The sequence below is a fragment of the Mercenaria mercenaria genome, chromosome 10 (assembly GCF_021730395.1).
Source record: "Mercenaria mercenaria strain notata chromosome 10, MADL_Memer_1, whole genome shotgun sequence".
Classification (NCBI taxonomy): domain Eukaryota; kingdom Metazoa; phylum Mollusca; class Bivalvia; order Venerida; family Veneridae; genus Mercenaria; species Mercenaria mercenaria.
This window is the reverse complement of record NC_069370.1, coordinates 39,402,574-39,418,011: the sequence shown is the minus strand read 5'-3', so window position 1 is coordinate 39,418,011 and position 15,438 is coordinate 39,402,574. Positions and strand designations below refer to the sequence as shown.

Here is a 15,438-nt window from a genome sequence, read left to right as displayed (position 1 = left end):
TAACTTTCTTCATACTTCATAGAAAAATAATTGTACATATACTGCGATTTATTTCGAATTTCTACATACCAACTTTCATTTTCCAATAAAATGAAATAGTTTCTGTGCTTTTTAAAAGAAATTAAAATGTTCACTTTCCTTAGTATTGGACCTTTAACTGTAATTTGGTATCAGTGAAAAATTATATAATGATAATCGTACTGTTTGAAGCAGTGAAATTGTCAAACACTGAGATTTGAGAAATCATTTATTTCACAGGTTTAAATTTGAGCCGCACAGGCTGGTCTGGATCCATGCTGGTCGCAAACGCACTATTTTGGTTTTCTCATGGTGCGGCTCAATTTTGTTGCTTTGACCAAAATTTTTATTTTGTAGGGCTTTAAATCTATGTATTTCAATTTTTACTAATAAAGCGAAATTTTCTTTGTTCACTGGGATAGAAGTCAACCTCGAAATCCATAAAAATGAATCATCCATGAATATTAATGCACTCATGGTGGGTTTTATCCAATAAACAATTGAAAAACATGAAATTAATGTACAAAGAAAACTTAGTAACAAACGTAACAAAAATATCTGTCATTTTAATTCAGAAGAAAACAATTATCATATTTTAAATACTGTATTTCTTTTTTTAATTTAAGCAACTATTACTGGTACACTATCTTTTTTTGAATAATTACCACTAAAAAAACTCGAAGCAGAATCAAGTTTGTGAATATTATCAATTGAGCCGTGTCATGAGAAAACCAACATAGTGGGTTTGCGACCAGCATGGATCCAGACCAGCCTGCGCATCCGCGCAGTCTGGTCAGGCTCCATGCTGTTCGCTTTTAAAGCCTATTGGAATTGAGAAATGTTTGCGAAACTGGATCTATGAACCAACTTCGCGGTACACAGCTGGTCTGGATTCCATGCTGGTCGCATACCACTATGTTGATTTTCTCATGGCGCGGCTCAATTACTTTTTAAATCGATTAAAACATTATTTTGTTACCTTGTTATTAGTTATATTTCCTTGTACCTTTTTTTACACATATAATACAAAAATATCCTTTACAATAAGTCAAATATAAAAAATGCAAACAATTCTAAAGTTAGATTTTAAAAACAAAATTTTTCTTTACAATTTAAATATCTTAAAATTGAAATTCATTGGCTGTGTGTGTTATACAATGTATTTGAAGAATACCAACTCTTGAATATCATTTGCATAATGACTGTATGCCTAGTCTCTTATTTCCATTATATTACCAAAAAGGTATTTTTATTGTATGCAAAAACGACACATAAAAACATGGTCAAATTAACTAATTTGCACAACAAAGACTGCAAAGTTTCCAAAATAACCTATTGTAATCTTTTACCATGCGGCCCTAACAGAGATATGCCAACACATAACCAATTAAGTTGTACTTCAGCTTTCACTACCTCTAGAAAGCAGAACAAGTGTAAGAAAACAGAATATTTCCACAGGTACTCTGCAGCTGGAAATATAGCTGCCATGTTGACTACCCACCAGAATTTGACTGCTATTTCTCCTATTTGAAATTCTTTACATGCATAGTCACCAAATAACCCACAACTTTCGATTTAAATGCTTCTTTAAAATATTCGAATTTGCCGATGATATAAAAAAAGCCCCCAAAAAGTGGATTATTTGATGACTATGTAAAGAATTTCAAATAGGAGAAATAACGGCCATGGCCGATCATGGCGGTAGTCAACACAGCGGCTATATGTCCAACCGCAGAGTACATTTGAATAGTTCTTTGATAATCAATAACCCACAACTTTCGATTTGAATGCTTCTTTAAAATATTCGACTTTGCCGATGATATAAAAAAAGCCCCCAAAAAGTGGATTATTTGATGACTATGTAAAGAATGTCAAATAGGAGAAATAACGGCCATGGCCGATCATGGCGGTAGTCAACACAGCGGCTATATGTCCAACCGCAGGGTACATTTGAATAGTTCTTTGATAATCAATGTTCCCACAAAGCTTTTATCAAAACTAATAAAAACTGGAAGTTCACTGCAAGTAGAAAAGTGAGTGATTACTTCCTTAAATAGTTTCTCGTTACGTTTATAAAGGCTGAACACCACTGAATCCAGCTGGTTTTTTTTATTTCATTAATTACTTATTAACTTTTTTCAACATTTTCTAGCATATCAGATTTTCAGACACTTCTATTCCCATAAAGAACTTTATGTCAGAGTTTGTTGATTTTTCGTTATTCGGACCCTCCTGCCCTATTTTCTGTCATTTTCAAAACAAAAAAAAAAAAAGCAATTTCAAAAATTTCAAAAAATTTTAAGGGCAATGACTGATGTTTTGCTGAGTTCTGATGATGACAACTCCAATATTTGTCAGTGCATTAGCCGTCGGTGTCATATAGGTGCAATTTCCTCTCAAATGAAAGCGTCTTCCATATGTAAACAATTGTGTGAAATTAAAGATTATCTTTGAACCATTTACAATATGCGATGAAAAAGCAAAATCTGGTATATCGACAATTAAGCAATGACATGTTCTGTAAAGGCCAAGAAGATGAAAGCGTGAAAAACTTTACGGTGTCTCAAATATATGCTAGATGTAACCGGATGTAAATAACAATGGCAACATTGATTGTGAATTTGACGTGCAGTTGGGAAATAAAATATGACATGGGAAGAGGTATATTGAGCAACAATTAAGTGCTGCCGAAGAAAGGAGTCATCCGATAATGCTTTTGATCACTTATCGTCTGTTGTTTTACTGCCTTTTCTCCACCCCCCCCTCCTCCTGTCAACATTTTTCTGCCTAGAATCCGAGTAACAAAAAATTAAAAAACTCTGGCCTAAATTGCTACAAATACGTACTGAAAAGCAGTAAAAGTAAAATAGATCAGGACTATTTATATTTGGACTACTTGTGTAGGCTTACACTTGATTTGGTAGTGATCAGCCTAAACAAAAGAAGTCCATTTCTCTTGACTGATCGAACTGTTTCAAAAATATTGATTAATTTATAACAATAAATAGATTTTTTTATAAATTGTTATATTTTTTTTACTAAAATTGAGTTTTACACATAAAAAGCAGATTTTAGCTACTGCAAAAAGTTTTATATACAATGTACCAAAGTAGCTTTTGAATGGCCAGACTCGTGGGGGAGGGAGGCTTGCATCAAAATAGTATAAAAGTTAAAATTAATATAAAGTCTACAGAAAGTGCAGAACATCATCTCAACAAATATAATAGAATCAAATAGAAGTAAAGATCTTGTATAATATGTAAATGATTATGTAATAAAATATACAATCCCAGATAAGAATGTCAAGTAAGAAATCAAGAAACATTAATATACCTGGAAAAAAAAGAAAAAAAAAAAAAGAGTCATTTTACCAGCTTCGACATTATACTCCTATCTCCACCAGGGCCTCTGTTCCATGAATAACACATAGTTTTGTATCTTATAAATATTTATAACCTCGCTAGCAGGAGAGCGTGAAATAAATGCGCTCCTTGAATAAATACCTCATTCATATTAATACCGGTCTTCAACCAATTGATTTTTGTGATAAAAATGCAAATTATATGCCAGTGTTGAACATTACAGAGAAATTATCTGATAAATTATTTATGTTACTTTACAATCTAAAATAAAACTATGCAACATAAACAGACTGTTTCACTGATTTTCTGATTTTTTTTGCAGTTTATCTGATATTAAATTTTTCTGCATATACGGTATTACTACTGTTACTGGTGATGGTTGTGATTATTTCATACCAAGGTTCAATGTAACAATTTGATATTTATTCACATGCAGTGGTCTTTTTAACCATGAGGGGAAGGGGCTTTGGGGGAAAAAATAGCTCGGTATTTGGGCAAAGGGGAATAAAAAACCTGATGTAAAGTCAATTTTTTAGGTAAACAGCATGATTTAAAAGAAATTTTCTGAGGGGAAGGGGCCTGTAACAGGCCCCTATTTAGAAGGAAAAAAAACCCTGATGTGTATGTACGTATCAACTATAATGTCTGATAACAGTATTCTCCGGAACAGTTTAATATCAAAGTACACTGAGTATTTAATACCAATGTGCATTGTGAGGGTTTAATATCAATATTTACAGTGACATTTTGACACCACTGAGTGTAATCTGTATGAGTTTACATCAACTGTTTACTGTAACAGTTTGAACCCAATGTTAACTGTTACATTTTGATTCCAATGGTCAGTGATACAGTTTGATATCGATGTTCAATGCTAACTTTGATACAAACATTCGCATGTTACACCTTGAAATAAAAGTGCACTATAACAGTTTGATGAACATGTTCACCATAACAGTTTGATGCCCATGTTCACTGTAACAGTTTGATGCCAATATTCACTGTAACAGTTTGATGCCAATGTTCACTGCAACAGTTTGATGCCTATGTTCATTTAACAGTTTAATGCCTATGTTCACTGTAACAGTTTGATGCCTATGTTCATTGTAACAGTTTGATGCCTATGTTCATCATAACAGTTTGATGCCTATGTTCATTGTAACAGTTTGATGCCTATGTTCACTGTAACAGTTTGATGCCTATGTTCATTGTAACAGTTTGATGCCTATGTTCATCATAACAGTTTGATGCCTATGTTCATCATAACAGTTTGATGCCTATGTTCATTGTAACAGTTTGATGCCTATGTTCATCATAACAGTTTGATGCCTATGTTCATTGTAACAGTTTGATGCCTATGTTCATCATAACAGTTTGATGCCTATGTTCATCATAACAGTTTGATGCCTATGTTCATTGTAACAGTTTGATGCCTATGTTCACTGTAACAGTTTGATGCCTATGTTCATTGTAACAGTTTGATGCCTATGTTCATCATAACAGTTTGATGCCTATGTTCATTGTAACAGTTTGATGCCTATGTTCACTGTAACAGTTTGATGCCTATGTTCATTGTAACAGTTTGATGCCTATGTTCATCATAACAGTTTGATGCCTATGTTCATTGTAACAGTTTGATGCCTATGTTCACTGTAACAGTTTGATGCCTATGTTCATTGTAACAGTTTGATGCCTATGTTCATCATAACAGTTTGATGCCTATGTTCATCATAACAGTTTGATGCCTATGTTCATTGTAACAGTTTGATGCCTATGTTCATCATAACAGTTTGATGCCTATGTTCATTGTAACAGTTTGATGCCTATGTTCATCATAACAGTTTGATGCCTATGTTCATCATAACAGTTTGATGCCTATGTTCATCGTAACAGTTTGATGCCTATGTTCATCATAACAGTTTGATGCCTCTGTTCATTGTAACAGTTCGATGCCTATGTTCACCATAACAGTTTGATGCCTATGTTCATTGTAACAGTTTGATGCTTATGTTCATCATAACAGTTTGATGCCTATGTTCATTGTAACAGTTTGATGCCTATGTTCATCATAACAGTTTGATGCCTATGTTCATTGTAACAGTTTGATGCCTCTGTTCATTGTAACAGTTTGATGCCTTGTAATGTTCACTGTAACAGTTTGATGCCAATGTTCACTGTTACACTTTGATCACAATGTTCACTATAACAGTTTGATGCCTATGTTCACCATAACAGTTTGATGCCTATGTTCACTGTAACCGATTGATGCCTATGTTCACCATAACAGTTTGATGCATATGTTCATTGTAACAGTTTGATGCCTATGTTCACTGTAACAGTTTGACCCATATTTTCACCCTAACACTTTGTTGCCTTTGTTCACCATAACAGTTTGATGCCTTTTTTCACTTAACAGTTTGACGCCTATGTTCACTGTAACAGTTTGACACCTATATTCACTGTAACAGTTTGATGTCTATGTTCACTATAACAGTTTGATACCTCTGTAACCGTTTGATGCCTATGTTCACTATAACAGTTTGATGCCTATATTCACTAAAACAGTTTGATGCCTTTGGTCACTTCAACAGTTTGATGCCTATGTTCACTATAACAATTTGATGCCTATGTTCGCTGTCACGGTTTGATGCCTATGTTCACTATAACAGTTTGATGCCTATGTTCATTGTAACAGTTTGATGCCTATGTTCACCATAACAGTTCATTGTAACAATTTTATGTGTATGTTCACTGTTACAGTGTGTGCACTGTAACAGTTTGATACTGATGTTCACTGCAACAGTTTGACGCCTATGTTCCTGTAACAGTTTAATGCATATGTTCACTGTTACAGTTTGACACTACAAGTGTTTAATACAATTTTCTGTCTTTTTAAGAATGGGTATGTCCAGTTCTGCTACTGAACATATTCAATATCCACAACGGCCAGTTACTGGGCCAAAACATGATTTATTATTAATTGTTGTTCTCAAATTGTGCAATAAATATTCATGAGGCCATTTAGTCCTTCTTATTATCACCAACACTTGTCACGCAATATTAACAAATTTATTCATAGCAAGACATAATTTGAATTGCAAAAAAAAATCATATGAAAATAATGAAATGCAGAAGACAAGGATAAACCTACCACTGTGCTGAACAAATGGTAATATTATATAAATAGAAGATGAAATTAATAAACCATTGATCGTTTTGTTACAAGTTTTGGTTAGTAATTTGGGAATGGGGTCATGGCGTTTACAGTCGTTGGAACTGTTACAAAAGTTGTATTTTTTAATTATCTAGATTTTACATTGAAGAAGAAATTGGTTCAGTAATGACTTAAGTTAGCATACTGCATAATTGCAGTTTCACAGGTACTGTCCTAGTTGAAATACGTAAAAAAAAAATAGGATTAGCCACAGCGCTGCCCATGCCCAAAAATACATTGATTTGGCATCATATGTGTTGATTATTTTTCATGTTTGGATTTTTAACTGAAAGATTTGTCAGATAGTTTTAATGAATAACATTAATAGCAAACCTATAATATTATGTACAAAACTTTGACGTTTGACGTTAAGAGCCATTAAGACTGTGTATTGTCCTCAAAGTCAAAATACCTTTGCCTAATTTTCTATGTTGAAACACACATTCTAAAAATCTTTTTAATGGTTGGACAGTGATATAGAGACCGTGCCAGAGCTCTTCGCATACTTCGATTTTTCAAAATATAGTAGTTTTTACAAGTGCACCGGTTACGATTAAATATGTAAACAACGGACTCTGGTAAAATGACTGCTTAAATTTGGACAAAGCTCAGTCTTTTCTGTTCTCCTGCTGCTAAAAGGGCAAATATTAAAGATTCAGTTTAAGTTATATTTCACTGGTACTACCAGTTATTAAGTTCATACTGTAAGAAACATGTCAGAGAAATTTGGGCAGTTTTGACTGATTAATTTGTTGGCAAAATTAGATTATATTTTTTCTTTACACGTAAATTGCCGTTAGGTAACAAAGCAAATATGCCGATAATCCTAAGTACACCGGACATGTTACTGTCACAAAATTGTTCCAGTTCACTTAATCTAGTGGGAAAGAGAATAGGGGTGCACTTAAACTGCCTAGCTATAGCTACTGCTGTTGTAGGGAAGTGGTAGAGTGTCTGCCTTAGGTGTGAGAGGTCCTGGGTTCAAGTCCCTGTCAGAGCTTAGATATTTGCATTCTGCTACCTCATCATGCTCATGTTTTTGCTGTTATCAGACTGTGACCAAATGTTCTATATTTTTAGCGAACAGTATCATGGATCATTATTTAGCAATCCAGACCACAGCTGAATGTTAAATCAAATGCACCCAAATAAAAAAAAAAATATATTATGTCCCTTTGATGTTTCTGCTCTCCATGTTCAAGAAGAGTTACATTTCCTTGATCACAAAATTTTCTTTTATACGAAAATATTAAATGCTCATAACTCTAAGCTTCTGATTAAAATATTGTCAATATATCTATTTTTGAAAAATATATGGACATTTGCCTTCATTTCAAAGCTTTTTAACTTCATACCTATCATTTTAAAAATTTAGGTACTACCTCTAAGCGATATATATGTGACCCTGACACTGAATATATGGGCCTGGCTGTGACGAGCCTTCTTGTATAAAGTATAATCAAGTGTTTCTTGCCAGGCACTGCAGACAGCATTACTGTACTTACTACACCAGGAGGCAAAGGGAGGCCAGTGCCCTCCTCTGATTCTTGCCAAGATAAGAAAACAAGAAAGCCCTGAAGGCCCTGTATCGCTCACCTGAAGAAAGTAGGTCAGTAAGTCACACTGATTTTTTCATGGTCACTGAAGTCAGTTTTAAGATTGGTGTGCAAAACTGTACATGTAATCCAAATTTCAAGTCTGTATCTTAAAAAACAAAAAAGTAGGTCAGTAGGTCATATTCCACATGACCCAGATTCGAACTTGATTAAAGATAATCAAGGTTAACATTCTGACCAGGTTTCATGAAGATACAGTCAACAAGAGTGCCAGAATGTCACAATATACGCCTGTCACAGCAAATTTCTTTACACTAGCACCTGTATTTGCAAATGGAATTTTAATTTTGTGGTAGTAATTATTGTAATTCTTTTGTTTTTCTAAATCCACATAAAAACTCCTTACCAGGTAGAGATACCTTAAAATACACCTAAAATTTGAAAGTAGCATCTATGTTGTACCACAGAAAAGTGGTCTTGGTTTTTCCCTACGGTCAATTATAAAAAAGTTACAATATAAGTTATTTATAGTAACAACTAAGGGAAGTTATTCTTGAATGCATGAAGAAATGCTTCGGACAAAGTCATTCTTGTATCTGACCTTTGGCCTCTAAGTGTGACCTTGACCTTAGACCTAGGGAACTGGTTCTTGCGCAAGACACTCCATCTCGTGATGGTGAACATTTGTGCCGAGTTATATCAAAATCCCTCCATGCATGAAGAAGAAATGCTCCGGACAAAGTTTTCATTCTTGTATCCTTTGACCTCTAACTGTGACCTTGACCTTAGATCTAGGGACCTGGTTCTTGGGCATGACACTCCGTCTCATGATGGTGAACAATTGTGCAAAGTTAAATCAAAATCTCTCCATGCATGAAGATATGCTCCGGACAAAGTCATTCTTTAATTTGACCTTTGATCTCTAAGTGCGACCTTGACCTTAGACCTAGGGACCCGGTTCTTGGGCATGACACTCCGTCTCATGATGGTGAACAACTGTGCCAAGTTTCATCAAAATCCCTCCATGCATGAAGAAGATATGCTCCGGACAAAGTCATTCTTGAATTTGACCTTTGACCTCAAAGTGTGACCTTGACCTTAGACCTAGGGACCGAGTTCTTGTGCACGACACTCTGTCTCATGATGGTGAACAACTGTGCCAAGTTTCATCAAAATCCCTCCATGAATGAAGAAGATATGCTCCGGACAAAGTCTGTGGACGCCGCCCGCCCATCCGCCCACCAGGGGCGTTCCCATAATACGTCCAGTTTTTTAAACGGGCGTATAAAAATGTGGCCTCTAATGTCAACAAGCTTTTCCTTTGATTTGACCTGGTGACCTAGTTTCTGACTCCACTTGACCTAGATTTGAACCTGACCTAAAGATCATCAAGATTAACATTCTGACCAAGTTTCATACAGATATTATCATAAATGTGGCCTCTAGAGTGTTAACAAGCTTTACATTTGATTTGACCTTGTGGCCTAGTTTTTGATCCCACCTGACCCAGATTTGAAATTGACCTGAAGACCACCAAGATTAACATTCTGACCAAGTTTCATTACCGTACCGTCATAAATGTGGCCTCTAGGGAGTTAACTAGCTTATACTTTGATTTGACCTGGTGACCTAGTTTTTGACCCCACCTGACCCAGATTTGAACCTGACCTAAAGATCATCAAGGTTAACATTCTGACTAAGTTTCATTATGATATAGTCATAAATGTGGCCTCTTGAGTGTAAAAAAGCTTTTCCTTTGATTTGACCTAGTGACCTAGTTTCTGACTTCACTTGACCTAGATTTGAACTTGACCTAAAGATCATCAAGATTAACATTCTGACCAAGTGCCACAGAGACATTATCATAAATATGGCCACTAGAGAGTTAACTAGCTTTACACTTGATTTGGCCTCGTGACCTAGTTTTTGACCCCACCTGACTCAGATTTAAACCTGACATAAAGATCATTAAGATTAACATTCTGAACAAGTTTCATTAAGATATGATCATGAATGTGGCCTCTAGAGTGTTAACTAGCTTTTCCTTTGATTTGACCTGGTTACCTAATTTTTGACCCCACCTGATCCAGATTGAAACTTTATCTAAAGAACATCGAGGTTAACATTCTGACCAAGTTTCATTAAGATATGGTCATAAATGTGGCCTCTAGAGTGTTAACTAGCTTTCCCTATGATTTGACCTGGTGACCTAGTTTCTGACCCCACCTGACCCTGATTGACCTTGACCTAAAGATCATCAGGTTAACATTCTGACCAAGTTTCATTAAGATATAGTCATAAATGTGGCCTCCAGAGTGTTAACAAGTGTTACCTTTGATTTGACCTGGTGACCTAGTTTCTGACTCCACTTGACCTAGATTTGAAACTGACCTTAAAGATCACCAACATCTAACATTCTGACCAAGTTTCATGAAGATACAGTCCTAAATGTGGCCTCTACAGTGTTAACAAGCTTTTCCTCTGATTTGACCTGGTGACATAGTTTTTGACCCTATCTGACACAGATTCGAACTTGACCTAAAGATCATCAAGATTAACATTCTGACAAAGTTTCATGAAGATATATCATAAATGTGGCCTCTGGAGTGTCAACAAGGTTTTCCTTTGATTTGACCTGGTGACCCAGTTTTTGATCCCAGATGACCCAATATGGAACTCGTCCAAGATTTTATTGAGAGTAACATTCTGACCAAGTTTCATTAAGATTGGGCCAAAATTGTGACCTCTAGAGTGTTAAAAGTCAAATTGTTGATGACGGACGGACAACGATGGACACAGGGTAACCACAAAAGCTCACATTTGAGCACTTTGAGGTGAGCTAAAAATACAAACTGAGGCATCCAATATTGATAATAATGATTTATGACACTCTTATTCCATATCATCTTGTTTTAAAGTAACAAGTATTTCTTCCATTTGTGTGAGAAAGACTTCATATTTAACTTTTAAGCAAAAGGTATTATGCTCATGCGCATCCAGCCAATTTTCACTGGGGGGGGGGGAACTGAACCCGAACTATGACAAACATACAATTACATGTGTCTTTATACACTAAATAATTTGATGTGATTTTTGTGGATGTTAGCCATTTACAAGCACATGGTTAAGTTTTTGTTTAACAGGCTGAAATGGAAATGTAGCTCAGACCAGCTCTATAGGGGGGGGGGTCCGGAAAATTTTGAAATTCAGCCTATCATTTCCTGCATTCTGGGGCATTTTAGGAGCATTCAAGAACACCTTTTCCAATTTCCACTACAATTTTATACACAAAATACCCCTTATTTTCACATTTTTATGAGCTCACCTGTTAAATTTGGGGAAAATAATAAAATTAAGTTTTCTAAAGGTAAAATTCTTTGTTTCTCTGAAATAATTAACATAAATATGAATTATGTAGGGTCGTATGTACAGTAGCAGCAGACACATACACTTTGAATGCAGTCCTAATGTTGCCTTTTCTTTCCTTTTTTATTGGATTTTCTAGGGGTGGGGATGGGGATCCGGACCTCTGGATCCGCACATGATGCTTAGCCTAATATTATGAAGGGTGCAGGTCAAAAGGTAGACCAACTCGTGAGGTATCCTGTTTTCTCATATTCTCGGGGGCCTAAGGGGTTGTTTTTATTCCCAGTAACAGATTAACCATTTCAGAAACAGCATCCGGGTGTTATGTTGTAGAAAATTCACTTGTCTTTCAGATGGAGTCATAAAATGTTACTGAAATTATCCCATTTAATTATTTTGTTTCTGTATTTGATACCAACCTCACCGCAGAAATGGACCAAGAGTTTCTCGTATTCGTGGATTTAGATTTGACTTTTCATCACAAATAAGTTCACAGTGTATAGACTCTCTGTACGCCCGACCGGAAGTCGCCAAAAACTAGGCGTTCAGAAATCAAAACACAAATTTTTGCTGTCGCGGATGGCTTGGATTTTCGTTGTTTATTTCGTTAATATCGCATAAAGTAAGTGTATTTTTTTTATCTACATATTGTTTAAGAGCTACTGTTTACGTAGATACCAAATACGCCTATTAAAACTCTTAATATACTTCATTTCAAGTCAAATCACGTGTGGGTATTTGTTCGATTTTGTAATAAAACTATCAATTCTTTGAAATACATGTATATTGAGCTTTTGCAAAGAATTGAAACCTTTGCTACTTCGTAGATAAATATCTTACGCATCAATAAATACTAGCATGGCTCTATGGTAACGAATGCGTTTTCAGGAAAATGTGTTTTTCTGAGACATATATGCCGATTACACTGTCCCACTAGTCGATACATTACTGGCCCACTAATCGCTATTTCTAAAATCCGGACTGAACGCTTAGTCGAAAAACTGAACGCATATTCAAAACTTCTTTTCATTCATATATTTCCATAATTTGACTTTGTTTTATGACAACTGACAGTTAAAAAATAATAGTTATAATTTCTTTCGTTTTCGTAACAGTCACTAACCAGTTTATATGTTATTACTGCAGTTTCGAATCCACTTTTCGTAAATATTAGTGTTTATTAGTAAGTAATTATCAAATTAATTAGTCTAGCACGGTTCAGTCGCAGTAAATGCGTACTAATAAACTCTAACCTGCATTGTGTTTGAAATTATTTTTTTGTAATAATGACTAGATTCTTTACACTAACGCATCATTCATATAATCGCTAAGTGGCCCAACTCAGTGCTTGATCCATTTCCGGCATCTCAGAGACTTGTTCGGACTTTATGACGTGGACTTTATCATAATTCACAGAAGAAACAGCTGCCGTCGGCGCGGCTATTTGTAATTTCTGTTTATTTTAATATCCGGCTCCAAATAACCGCTGATATCAGTCAAAATCAAGCAGATCGAAGCTAGTATCCAATTCTTTTTCGTTTGCATTAAAAATTATTTCAGTAATCGCTACAGAACAAGCGGAAAATGACCTGGCTCCTATATAGAGCGGATATAATTTGACCAACATGTTATGGGACTTGCTGCTATCAACTAGTTTTATAACCCCAAAGGCACTTGTGAAATTTCAATTCAATAACTGTATTAGTTTTGGAGATAGTAACTTGCATGTAAAATTTTAACCAGAATTTTCTAAGTCCTAAAGGGGCCATAATTTGCCCAAAATACACGCCAGAGTTATGGGACTTGACCCAATGAGGTTGGTAATTGATCTAGAAAAAGAAAAAAATAAGTTTCAAAGCTATATGCCTTGAAATGATAGCTGTATGTACTTGCATGCAAAAACTTAACCAAGGTGTGACGCCGACGCCAGGGTGAGTAGAATAGCTAACTATTCTTCGAATAGTCGAGCTGAAAAGGCTTTGTTTGCACAATGTTTATGTGAAGTTACAGTAAGGTATAAGCAAAAGTTAAAAAAAGATGTGACAAAAAAAAAAAGGCTGCCAAAAAAAAAACTTAACTTTAACCAAAGCCGGGGCTAGTAGAAAAGCACCGCTATTCCCCGAATAATCGAGCTAAAATACAAAGAAAAAAGCAAAAAACAGTGTCCTGTCAAGCTGAGCGGAATAAATACATATTTTTCTCGTATGTTAACGGAAACTCGTATACAGATTCTATTTCCTGTCCAAGACAAGGACATCGTTGTTGAAACAGACTAGTAAATACTGTTTCACTGTCACAAGTAAAATACAATACAAAACTTATATTTATAAATTCAGTAAGTACAGTGTATAGAGCATACAAGCCCAAACACTTCGTCATTTCGTTATTGAATAGGCGTACAGTGTTTTGGCGAATAGTGGGACAGTTTTTCTATAAAGATTTGCGACTAGGCGTTCAGTGTATAATTCATATGCATGTTGAATTTAACAATATTTAAACTATTCAGGATTGTAAATTCATATTTGTAGGTATAAACTCGTTTGCATGAATTTATAATTTAACATTCAGAAGCGGTCCTGACACGTATTTCACTCGCAGTTCCTAAATAATGGGCATTTTAGCCTGAATACATCGTCTTTTGCTTCGACCTTCTAGGTTTTGAATGAAAATACGTTTTATTTTCATGTGTTAATGTCTGTTAAACGGCAGTTTGTTGTAGAGACATTTATCATACATTGAAAAATATATACAACAAGAATATTTATTTCAAATAGCCACAGAAAAACATAAAAATTCTCACTACCGACAGCTTCCAAAAATTTGAAAAACGAAAGTGAACGCCTAGTTATTGGCGACTTCCGTTTGGGCGTACAGAGAGTCTATACACTGTGAAGTTGTTAATTTAAAACATTAAAATTACCAGTGTTATAAAAAGATATATTCTGTAGTAAATACATCAAGAAATATTACAATTAATTGCATAATCAACAATTTATGGCAAATTTGCTACCACCACCAGAAAAAAATAAGGATTTTTTTTGAAAATTGATGACTGAGTATGCATTCAAATCACTTGAAATTATCACTTTAATTCATGTGACCCGTGTAAATTTTGACTTTTTCATTTTGTGTGCATTTTGGTCCGAGTAGATTTGACTACAATTCTTCAGCTTCAGCAATAATCCTTGGCCACCCCTGCTGGCAAAGTCTGACCTTTACCTTTATCTCTGCATCTAGCTACTGTTTTGGAGTTATTTCATGTCGCCTGGCGGCACAAAAGTAGCAAAATGATGACGTCATTCATTTTTAATATTCAGTAACATCACATCTTTGCATAATCGCACCAATTATCAAAGTCAGTGGAGCATTTCAACAGTAATTATGAATATGCACGATTTTCATTATTCACATAGAATCTCATTCGGGAATGCGGTCATCTGTCCGCCATTTTGAATAATAATTTAGACAATATTATTTTCCGTAAAGTGTAATTTTGGGAAACATATTCAAAAACTGAAATGTATGATGTGACGTAATGGGCAAAAGTAATGATAACTTACCGATATATTAAAGCTTTAGCCAAAATCAAAGCCTGAAACTCTGGCAACGTCCTGTTTTCTTTGTAGCTATGCGAACTTTTCTTTCCATCTGCTGATTACGGAAATTACCGAAGTATTATTCATTCATGGATAAAACTTATCCAGTGATAAACATATGCCGGCTGATCAAAATACTGTTACAATGATAAACATAGTGCGGTTGGTAGGCTGATCGAAGTAGGCTATGTTCTAGTGAAATTGGTCTGTCTTAGCAATACAGAGTAGTTAGTATGTAGTATATACGCGTTGAAGAGTCTACTTGTGAATTTTGGTTTAAGGTATTCTGCACGTTCGGATCAAAATTTATTTTAAACCCCGATTTT

The 15,438-nt window shown here is 35.0% G+C and overlaps 1 protein-coding gene across 2 annotated transcripts in view; it reads right to left on the bottom strand.

Annotated features, from left to right (window-relative positions):
* Positions 1 to 15,218, bottom strand: part of LOC123561849 (POU domain, class 2, transcription factor 3L-like) — a 32,380-nt gene extending 17,162 nt beyond the window's left edge. The window contains exons 1-2 of one of the 2 annotated variants that reach the window (XM_045354500.2): positions 15,077 to 15,159; positions 3,390 to 3,426 (exon numbers count right to left, since the gene is read on the bottom strand). The gene's annotated coding sequence lies outside the window, so the exon portion shown is untranslated. Of the gene's footprint in view, positions 1 to 3,389; positions 3,427 to 15,076 lie in introns of both variants that reach the window. The other variant, XM_045354499.2, reaches the window with a different exon arrangement.
* Positions 15,219 to 15,438: the final 220 nt, after the last annotated feature.